This window comes from Callospermophilus lateralis, chromosome 7 (assembly GCF_048772815.1).
Source record: "Callospermophilus lateralis isolate mCalLat2 chromosome 7, mCalLat2.hap1, whole genome shotgun sequence".
Lineage (NCBI taxonomy): Eukaryota > Metazoa > Chordata > Mammalia > Rodentia > Sciuridae > Callospermophilus > Callospermophilus lateralis.
Genome location: NC_135311.1, coordinates 8,270,361 through 8,282,086, shown reverse-complemented (window position 1 = coordinate 8,282,086; position 11,726 = coordinate 8,270,361). Strand labels below are relative to the sequence as shown.

Below are 11,726 nucleotides of genomic sequence, written 5' to 3'. Positions count from 1 at the left end.
GGCGCAAACTGCCCAGAACTGAGCTGGACACCTGGGCTAAGAGGAGAGAAGGATGTGTCCTCTGCCCTCATGGTGTCCCACTCAGGGTGGACTCAGACCCAGAAAGGGATCTTTCCACTCAGGGGAGATGACCGTGGGCAGCTCCTTAAAGACGCTGCACCTTCAGAGCCGGCAGTGGCTTCACACATTAGGAAAGGTCAGCAAGCAGCTGTGTCCCTGTGTGGGCACAGGACCCTCTAAGCCCTACATCCTATGGGGACTAGGTGGAGGTCGATCCCAGAGATGACACAGACAAAGGCCACAATCCGATCTGTCTTTCCAAAGATGACTCTGGACACAGGGCATGGTGATGGGGTGGGACAGGTCCTGGAAGGCTGCCCCTGGCCCAGGGGGAAGGGCCTGGAGGTGAGGGATATTTAAAGACAGTCGTGAGCTGGATGCCACCCCACACTTCTGGATTGGAGTGACCAAGGGAAGGCAGTGCTCTTAATAAATAGCAAAAAAGCCAGGGACCCTGGGGCTCCAGAGTCACTTGAGCCCCTCCCTGTGCCCCCCTGTGCCCCTCCCTCCTGCAGGTGCACTCACCTGGGCTACAGAGGTCAAGGAGCTGGAAGGTGGCATTTTTCTGGTCCCCTGGGTTGCTGAGGACACAGGTGAGGCTGACATTGGGCTGCCTCAGTGGCAGGCTCAGGGCCAGTGGCCAGGGGTTGGGGGGTCCTAGGGCCCCTCTCTGCTCCAGTTCACTGGGGGGGCCCTGGACCTCCCAGGTTACATTCAGGACCTCTACAGCCTCTCGGGCCCCACACTCCAGAGTGACATTGCACCAGCTGGGCGTGATGGACGCTGACGTGGTCCGGATCTGGGCAAGGGGCACAGGATCTGAGGAAGGAGGGGACAAAAGGAGAGAGCCTCACACATGCCACACATTGTCCTCCAGGGTCTCACTGACCATAGGCAGGAGCCCTAGGAGGAAGCTGGGAGCATGTTACAAATAAAGCACAATTTCCCCAGAGCTACATGTTGACAAGTGACAGCAGCCACTTTATTAAGCTCATGTGATCTCACTAGATGAAGCAAGTCTAACTTTTTTCCCATGAGAAAATGATGCTGAATCCCAGTTTTTAGGGACTATTATTACCATAAAATAGGGGTCTTCCTAAAGGGGAGGAAGCGTGGGTCAGAAGAGCTTTTCTGGGGCCAGGGTCCTGTGTCCTGGGTCTTCAGCTGAGACAGTGCCTGGGACTGCACAGCCGGACTGGGGCAGGACACCAGGCCAGCTCTGGGAGGACCAGAAAGCTCAGCTCAAAAACAGGAGACATTGTGGGAGATACCGTGGCTGCAACAGAGAGCAGAGCTCTGCAGGCAGTTAGAACGTGATCCTGAATGTGAGCTCCTGACTGGAGGAGAAGGGTCAGATCCACAGGCCAGTCTGGAAATCACACAGGACCTGCACCTGCAGTCCACTCTCTGCAGAGGGACTGCCCTAGGCAGAGAGGGACTGAGGGGACCCTAGAGTTGGCAAAACAGATCTCCTGAGACATGCAGCAGCATCACTTCTCCTACCCTATCAAGGCTTGCAGAGCAGGATTTGTGGGGTCTGTGGAAGTGAGGCTGGCCTCTCACTGGCCACTCCTTGCAAGGATTGAGGACGGTGAACTAGGTACATGTGGATGACACATCTTTATCCTCGGAACATGTGAATATGCTAAGTTATGTTAAAAAAAGAGCTGATCTTTAAATAGGATTATCTGGATAGTTCCAGAGTCCTCACAACGACCCTTAAATGTGGAGAAAGAGTCAGGCAGGGTGGTGCACACCCCCAATCCCAGCAGCTCAGGAGGCTGAGACAGGAGGGTCCAAAAATCAAAGCCAGCCTCAGCAACCTGGCATGGTCCTAAGCAATTCAGCAGGACCCTATCTCAAAAATATAGCAATTTTTAAAAGGCTAGGAGCATGGCTCAGTGGTTAAGCACCCCAGGGTTCAATTCCTGGTACCAAAAAATAAAAAGTCAGGGTGGAGAAGGAAGGAAAAGAGCAGGTATGAGGGATGCAAGAGAGACGCCCCCTCCCTTTCTAGTTTAGGCAGAGGAGGGGACCACAAGTCCAGGGAGGCTGGCAGCTCTGGAGAGTAGGAAAGGCAGGAAAGGATCCCCTCTAGATCCTGCAGAACAAAATGCAGCCCTGCCCACACTTGGATTTTAGCCCAGTGACCACCATGTCTGACCTCCACCTGCAGCATATTGTGGATACATATTGATGTTGTTTTAAACCACGAATATGCATTGTTAAAACAGCAAAGGAAAACTAACACACAAAAGCAGTAAATTTAGTCTTACAAAGAGGAGGAAATGTTACTGAGAAAATGGCCAAATTTCCATTTCGTCTCCCAAAACACAGATGTGATTTTTTCTCCCTGGTATAAACCTCAGCTCTACTGTTTGTGATGAATATCTGACGTGTTGGTGCCTGAGGAGAATCCTGCAGCATGTGGTCTCAGAGCCTCCTAGACTCAAGTAAGGAGGCCAGCCCTGGGACTAGGTGAGGCTGTCACTTACCATAAACAGTGAGGTGGAAAACTGCTTTAATTTCTCTTCCTGTCTGAAATCTGGCATGGGCCCAGTACTGCCCACTGTCCTGTGAGGTCAAATTGTTAATCCTCAGGGATGACATACTGGGCACCTGGACCCTCTGCTTGTACTTGTCCTGGAGACTGAACCACAGTGGATCTTCCTTCCCATTCTGGAGTCTCAGCATGTATACGCAGTCTGGATCAGAGCCTAGGCCCCAGTAGATCTCTACTGTGGGATCCTCTGGCTCCTGGATCATTTGGAGCAAGACTGAACCTCCCCGGATCGCCTTCAGATTAGTGTGGGTTCTAAAACCTTTCATCCCAGAACCATGAGCTCCAGAACACTTGGCTAAAGTGCTGCAGGCACCTAGGGCATTAGGAAAGAGAACATGAGTATTTCCTCAAGGAGAACAAGAGAAACAGACATTTTCTTCTTAACCAGTTCATCCAGTACCTTCCTTGACCCAGGGAGGAGCCTTGTATAGTGAAATGGAACCAATTCTGGGATCAAGTCCTGGTTCTGCTGAAGTTATTTCTGGGTGGGTTACTTCACTGGACTAACCTTCATTTCCTTATCTGTCTTGAAATGGTGACATGAACTAAATGAGACTGTGAATTCAAAGCATCTAGCTCACTGTCTGGTACATGATGAGTGTGTAAGTGTAGGAAGTGGCTCCTAAAATGTCACCCAAGGATCCCTCTGGTGTTCATACCTATGTGTCATCCTCTCCCACAAAGAGTGTGCACCTAGCAAAAATGATGGGATGTCACTTAATACAACCATTTTCAACCAGAGCACGGGTTCCTCCTGGCTCACTCCTGCTCCCTGTCCTCGGCCTCTCTCCTGCTCACTCTGATGAGGCCAGCTGCCATACTGACTGTGGCCCTGTGGAGACACCCACGTGGCAAGGTCCTGAGGGCAGCCCTGGCCAATAGCTAGTGAGGAACTGAGCTTCCAGGCAGCCGCCACCGGGAACTGCATTCTGTCCACAGTCCCACTGTGATGAGCTCCCAGCAGAAGCTTCCCAGTGGAACCTCAAGATGATGGCACCCCAGAAAACACCTGGATCTGTTTCTGCAAGACCCTGGGCCAGAAGACCCCACTGTAGAGCAGTGCTGACCCCAGACCCCATGAGGGAGAACTCATGATGTTGCTTTTGGGCAACCAGCCATGGGGCAGCAGGTTGCTCCACAGATTAAAACATTCCTGAAGGTGCGTCCCCTTCCCCTTCTTCTAGAAAGTGAGTCACTCAAGATAGTGTTGGTCGTGGTGTGGCATCAGTTATAAATCTCTGGGACTTAGGACAGGGAAATTCACATCTCATTCGTAGGACATTAAGAGACAGTGAGGGCAGGGTTACGCATGAGTGTGGACTCCACCACCTTAAAGCTGAGCCTGAGGAGTCCACCGCATCCTCTGAGCCTCCTAAGGTCCCACACAGGGAAGGAGGACAGAAGTCACACCTGTTTTTTCCCTGCAGCAGCTCAAGGGTGACCAATGTATTTCATGATTTGAGACCAGATGATGATGAAGATGTGGAGGAGCAAGTGGAACAGTTGGTGAGTATAGGTTTGAGCCACCAAGAGAGAACTTTCTTGAGCAGCCCCTGGAGTCCCCGTCAGTATTCCTTAGTGGCTGTCCCCTGCACGGCCCTGGACAGTAGGCCTCCTTGAGCCCTTCATCTCCCATCAGGCACAGCCCCAGGGAACCTGGGGACCCTCTCTTCTTCTGGAGACCAGGTAGGATTTAACCACCAGGGGAAAGCGCAGCCAACCATCTTGTCCTTGAGGATGGACAGTTCCTCCTTTCAGAAGCCCAACTCCATGGAGGTGTGCCACACCCAGTTCACACCCCAAATTTGCAGATTTCTCCTTGTGTCACGTCTCTCACTTGTGAGTACCTATAACATGCCCCAGTGTACAAACGCCACATTTCCTTTTCCCAAGGAATCATCCATTCGCGGGCACTTGGGCTGCTTCCACACCTTAGCTGTTGGGAACAGCCTCTCAGTGAACACGCCAGCTTCAATGTTTGGCCCAGAAGTGGGGAGCTGGATAATATAGGAGTTTTGGTTTTAGTTTTGGAGGACCTTCCATTTCTTCAAAATAGCGACACTAATTTACATTCCCACCAACAGAGTCTGAGGGTTCATTTTCTGCCTGTCTTTGCCAGTGCTTATGAACATCCATCATCGTAACAACAGCCAAGCTAACAATGTGACTGATGTATCCTGTTTAAAATTCTCATTTCCCTGATGATCAGAGATGTTGAGGATTTTTTCATAGATCCATTGGCTATTCATTTCTCTTCTTTGAGAAGGATCTGTTTAAACTTTAAATCAAGTTACCTGTTTCCTTCTATCGAGTTACTTAGTTCTTTACACATTAGTGCTATTAGCCCCATATCAGACATGTGCTTTGCAATATTCTCTCCCAAGACATGGACTGTCTCTTCACTCTGTTGTTCCCTTTTCTGTGCAGAAGGTTTTTAATTTAATGCAATTTGGTCAATTTTTCCTTTTGGTGTCTGTGCTTGGGAGTCCTGGTCAAGACATCACCACCCAAGCTCATGGAAGTTTTCCTTTATGCCTCTTCTAGAGGTGTTAGAGCTGCAAATCTTATGATTAAGGCTTTTATCCATCTTGAGTTGTTTTTTTCTCTTTTTAAAATTTTTTATTCATTGTGGTCACCACAGTGTCTGTGTCCCCTCCAGCACTGTAAGAGGGTCCTTCAGGGAAGCCAGTGTTTTGTGCTGAACAGGAACCTCAAGGTCTGGCAGAGGCTCTCATCAGCTGGTCTAAAGGGCACAGCTGGAGCGTGGCCTCCTGGGCGAGGTTTGCAGACCACATCTGCACAGGGTGTGAGGGGGGAGTCCTTGGGCAGGAGACTGAGGACAGCAGCCCTGAGGTCCCCTCAGAGCAGAGGCAGGAAGACCAGGTCAGGGAGGAGCTGAGGGGCAGGATTCCTTCCCTCCCTGGGGGCTGAAGTGACCACAGGGACAGCTCAGGGTGTCCTCCCTGAAGGAGGCCTAAACGGGCTCCCCAGCTGTGACTCCCTGTCAGGTGACAGGATAGGACAGGTCAGGACGAGACAGAGCAGAGGCCTTGCAGTGGCCACAGAAAGCCCTGTGTGAGTGGAAGCCCTGGGTCACCCTGGAGGGGCTTCAGAGGGGAGCTGTCCACGCCCCTCCTGTGACAGAGCAGGGGTCCCCAGGGGAGTGGAACAGGAGAGCAGGGGACAGAGTCCTTGGAGTGGCCGAGCACAGCTGAGACTTCTGACTCGCCCAGGGTTGGACAGCCAGCCTGGCCAGACTCCCACTTCCTAGAAGAGGGAACCACAAATACAGAGGAGGGTCAGCCTCAGCCTGTGGGAGGATCTGCCCCTGAGCCCCAATGGTGGGTGACATCAGCAAGACAGAGAAGGGAGGCAGAGAGGGGAGGCAGCAGGAGCTCTCTGACCTACAGAAGATGCTCATCCTAAACAAGGAAAAGAGGAGCCATGGAGCACATGGGCTTTACCAGGTAGAGGGTGAACTTCATACTACAAAATTGAAAATGCAACCGTGGGCATAGAACATGGTTCCTCTGTGTGTCATATCGTCATGTCCCTATCACCTCCTTCTCACGCAAACAGCAGTTCCCTGTCAGCTGATGCATGAAGCCCTAAGTACCCTCCTTGATGACCTCTCCACTGTCTCTGTGTCTCTCTCTGGGGTCCATAGTGACCCAGGCCCTTCTCCAGCTCATTGCCTGCAGACGGGGACATTCAGTAAATGCTGTTGCTATCAATGAGGAGGAGTCCCCACAATTCCAGAACCACACCCTCTGCAGTCACCAGTGTCTCTGGAAAATTCCAGTGTGAAACTAGCTGTCCTCAGGTTCCCTCCTTCCCTTCCACACTTCCCCATCCACCACATGCGGGAAAGGGCTTGCGATTTAATAGGGAAGTTCACCACCACCCTCACCATCACTGCTTCACCTCCATCTCTCCCCCGAAGCAAGGCTGAGACAACAGGGGACAATCCAGAAACCAAAGAAAAATGCAACCGTGGGACTCCAGGCTTCCAGAAAGGATGCAGAGCAATTTAGGGGTGAGGCTCCTTCCACCAAGAGCCTCTTACAAAGCTCCTCTGCAACAGGTTTGTCCCATTCAGGTCCCTGGAGGGCAGGCCTATGGGGCAGCCATTTCAACCTTCCCAGTTCCTGTGTGACCTTGAGCGAGTCACTGTCTCCCTCTGGATTCAGATTGCAAATCCCCCTCCTTCCCTCCCTCTTCCTTGCTTTCCTTATCTTTCTTCCTCCCTTTCCTTTTTTCTTTCCCTCTGTAATTTTCCAACCCCAGAGCCTACTGAAGAAAACACTAGACCATTAACATACTTCTTATTTACCCAGCATTGTGAAATGGGGAAAGTCTACACTTTGCTGTTCACAAAAGTTGTCCATTTCAAAAAAAAAAAAATGTGACTGTGTAACCGATGTGATTCTGCAATTTGTATTTGGGGTAAAAATGGGAGTTAATAACCCACTTGAATCAAATGTATGAAAGATGATATGTCATGAGCTTTGTAATGTTTTGAACAACCAATAAAAAATAAATAAATAAATAAGAAAAAGTTGTCCATTCATAAGTACCACACATTAATTGATGTGCCACTGTATGCCAAAAAGTTGCCCATTTAAAATAGGGTCCCAACTCCTTAGAATTGCAAAGTTCATTTTTCACTGAATATGTCCTATTCCACAAGTGCTCTCTAATCCATTAAATTGCATATAATTCCTTGCAAGTTCACTTAGTAGCTGGTTTATTTGTTTGTTTGTTTTTTAACTATAACAGTAAAAGCTTTCATCAAGTTATCCAAAACAACTGAAATCAGTGTACACGAATTTCAATGTCTATAGATAGTACACTTCAATTAGCCAAGGTAGGAAACCAGTTAAGGTGTCCATCAACAGACCGGCAAACTTAAAAAGTGTGAAAACACATGGTTTTACTCAGCCATGAAGAGTTATTTGCAGGTAAATGAAAGGAACTAGAGAACATCATGGTAAGTGAAATAAGCCAGATTCAGAAAGTCAAGGGTTGAATACTTTCTCTCCCATGAAGAAGTTCAAGAGGAAAAAAAAATTTAAGTGGAGTATTTCATAATAGTAGAAGAAAAATGCTAGAGGAAAGGTCAGGGCCAAGGGGGAGGGAGGATAGAAGTAAAGAGGAAGAATAGTGTGGGAGCTGCCACAGCCCCTGGTCCTTGAGTGACGAGTGTGGAGATGTGGCCAGCCAGCCACGGGCTGTGTGTGTGACCTGTGGGCTCTGAGCGCACAAGGTGGACTGGACCCACGTTGCCCCTCTGTTTGGGTGGGCCTCGCTCTGGTCTTTTCTTAGCTCACTCTGCCATGATCCCCACACAGCTCAGAGATGGCCATGGCCTCCCTAGATGCTGGTCACCCTCTGACAGCAGACATCATGAGCTAGACTCAGCCGGTGGTGGCAGTTGGGCTCTGAGGGTCTTTCCTGAGGAGCTGTTTTGTTTGGCATGTGTGGTTCTAAAAATAAAGTTAGTTTCTTTTGACAAGTGGCTCCTGAATTGTGCCCAGCCAGACTGCCGCAGAAAGAGACAAAGGGGTGGGGGGCAGGGAGGGAGGAGGAGATGTGGGGGAGTGATATCAGCCCAATTAGATCGTTGTCCATCTTGTTCCTACAGGAACATGTAACAACAAACCCCATCTATATGTCGAACTATAATGCACCAATAAAAAATATGGGAAAATAACAATAAATAAATTTCAAATAAAGAAGAGAGGGGGATTCCCAAACTAACCACTGACCCCAAAGATCCCATGACCCAAACAGGAAAATGACAGTATTGGACGAATAGAAAAAGGAAAGGCAGGGCACGCAGGGGAAGGAAGGTACTAGGGAGCTGTTTCCTATTGAGATATAAATGGAATTGCTTCCCTCGGGGCTGCAGCATGAAGGGAGAGCAGAGTTATGAGGACGGAAGTTCTTTCCAATAGCAGAGGGCCATTTGGGATTCTGCCCCCCACCCCGCCCCAAAGCCCTTGAGTTAAGAGAGCTGGAGTCCTGTGGGTGGGAAAGGTGGGAGGAAGATCAGGAGTGAAGTGCAAGAACATGGAATTTAGAAAGACCTGGCTTCACAGCCAGATCACACAGAGGCAGCGCATGGTCTGCAGGACAGCTGGAATCCTAGTGTGAAACCTATTAGATCTATGATGGATCTCCTCCAGGTTGATCAGCCTCTCAGAGCCCACATTCCTTCAAATGCTAAATGGGGGTGATGGATCTACTGAGCCCATATATAAGCTCTAGGTTAGGATTTCTAAGCTGTTTCAATTCTCCTGTGTTGATTTTGTTGAAACATTGGCAGAATTGAAAACTTGGGCTTTGTGGGTTAAGAAGACTTAAGTGTAAAGCCAGATTCCCAGCCAATATTCCTGTGCCTGGTGCTTGTCCCTTCCTGTATTCATTATCCTTGACCAAATGTCCCGGGTAACACATGGTGTGTGAGGCTGGAATGAGATCAGGTCTGTAACAGCCCAGTCCAGATCTTGCATATGACAGGGCTCAACACACGCTTATTCCTGTCCTTCCTTCTAACCAAGTCCTTTCCATCTTCTCATTTTGAGAAAATTCAGTGGCCCAACCAAAGTCACTTACTAAAGCCATCATTTCACCACCTTAATGTCAAGGTGTGATCACCCTCTTATTGGGTTCTGGCTTTTCATTACTCTAACTAGACCACAATGAATTTTGTCGTGTAGAAGCTTTGAGTGCATGATGTTGTTTTTCCCTCTCTGGGTTAAACCCTAGAGGTGGAAATACCAATTAAAAAAAAGGTATAAACATGTTAAATGTTCAAATGTTTCTGACACATCCAACAGACTGTTCAGAAGCCTTCACTTAGAAAACTGTCTATAATGCATAAGAACACGGGTTGCACTGCTCCATTGCTGTACAACAAGAAGCCCAGGAAAGGACACAATGTCTGTGCTATCACAACCCCTTAGTGCCCAGAGGAAAATCTCCTCTCTTTTTAAACTGCTGGATCTTGATAAGATCACCAATCACAAATCAAAGTTGTCTCTTTTTTTTTTTTTTATCCATTTGCAAGTTTTTTTTTCCAGTTTTTCAGTATCTTTATTTACAAATAAGTATTATAATGGTCAGTTTGAATATTACATGTATGATAAAATGCATTATGAAAAGTATCATATTTACAATGAAACAATTATTTTATAAAAATGAATCATTGGATATGTAATTTCCTCCAGCAACAACTTAGTAGACCCAATTCTATTCTCTGAATGGACTAATTTTATGATTCTTCTAGAAGTTCTGAGTTGGGTATAGTTCCTTTTAAGTGATCAAGGCTTAACAGAAGATCCCTAGAAAGGAACAATTGGAACTAGTCCTCCCTAGGATTGAATAGAGGCAGGAGTGGGGAAAAGGGCACAATATATAAGGCCAACAGGATTGTGGTTACAGTGCCATATGCTTGGCTTCAGAGCATTCTGTGCTACTAAGGTGAATCCAGAGCCCAATACATATCCTGTGACCTCTCAAATGCCCACAAATGCTATATTTAGCAGGAAAAGTGGGAGAGGAGGCACAAGAAGGAAAGAATCAGTCCCAAAATTATAGAAACACTTCTACATTGTCAATACTAAGGATTAATTTCTAAAGTAAAGATTACTGCCAGAGGCTGTCTATCTAGCCATTAACTGGAATGCTTGTACACCATCACCAAGGAGCCCCTGGGTTTACAAAACCTTATACAACTTATTTGTCTCTGATTTTAAAATAATTCATCCCCTTGTTTGGTATGCAAGTGAGCAGTGGAGAAAGTGGTACATCTGCAATACCTTATATTGTGCAAATTCTAATTGTGGTTGAGGATAGTCTCCAAAAAATTCTTGAGTTATTCTTTGGACTCTCTCTTTTTCTACCTTGTTTTCATGAATAATCCTTGAATCCATATTTACATCTAGTCCCAGGCATCTTTCCTGTAGAGGTGTTGTAGAGTTGTGATTTTCAAAGGTCTGATCATACTGTTTAAAAACAATAGCCTTGAGAGAGTCCAGGTGTCGGCTTCTCAGATCCATTTTCACAATCTGATGGTGTTTGCTAGCAACTGTCAGTGCCTGACCCAGAAGGGGCATAATGCTCTTCAGCTTGGAGGAGGTGAAGGCGTAGGGAGTCTGGGGGTAATGCACCACATATGTAGGTTTGTATTGGTTCGGCTTTGTACACTGTGTTCCCCAGGCAATTCGGATCCAGATTGCATTCTCCTCAGCATCTCTGAAGCTGATTGTCACATTTTTCAGTGCTCTCTGAAGAATTTTCTTAAATGAACGTTTGAATTGTTCCATGTCAAAAAGGTCAACATCTTCATTGGTTCTTTACTCATCTGAAAAACATCCCAAACTTTTTGGTGCTGATGTACTGGAGTATAAATGATGTCTAAAAGGGCTGCATCGTTTACACTCGCACACTTCTCCTCACACAGCCCAACCAAGTCCTGAACCAGACATTCCTTTCTCTGCTGAAAGTTTATGGTCTGAAGTTGGTTTTCAAATAAAAAATCCCAAGCTTTTAAGATTGTCATCATTTCATTCATGGAGATTTTCAAGATGGTCCTCCTGTTAAATTCAGCAACAATCTCATCCATCTCTTTGGCAGGTTTCATTCATGGGCTTGACACATGGCTCTGGGCCTGGGACAGCACAGGACATCATGGAGTGTCTGGCAGACATCTTTTCATCTCATGGAGGCTGAGGCTCTCACCACCCTCCGGCCTGATCTCAGGCCTCCAGGGCTGTCTTACTGACCCACATCTCCAGCAGTCCCCTCAGCAGCGGTGCCCACTGAGGTGCCTTCCCCATTTGCAAGCTTTTACCAAGATAGAGAAGTACATAACACCACACACTTAAGTTGCTATGTCAGACAGTGGTCAGAATGTGCACCATCACTTAATCTCTCAGACAGCACCTTGGGTTAGGGATTATCTTGCTTCCCTCCTCTACTCCCAGGCTCAGGTAGGGGAAGTGGCTCCTCACCTCTCCTCAGTGGTGACTCTTAGGAGGGCCATTTTACCACTGAGGTAACAATCTCAAAAGGCACCTCTTTGTCCCATGGTATATGT

General features: G+C 47.7%; 1 pseudogene; it reads right to left on the bottom strand.

The window, feature by feature from the left end:
• Positions 1 to 10,363: 10,363 nt before the first annotated feature.
• LOC143404819 (centromere protein N pseudogene) lies at positions 10,364 to 11,252 on the bottom strand (annotated as a pseudogene).
• Between the last annotated feature and the right edge of the window lie 474 nt (positions 11,253 to 11,726).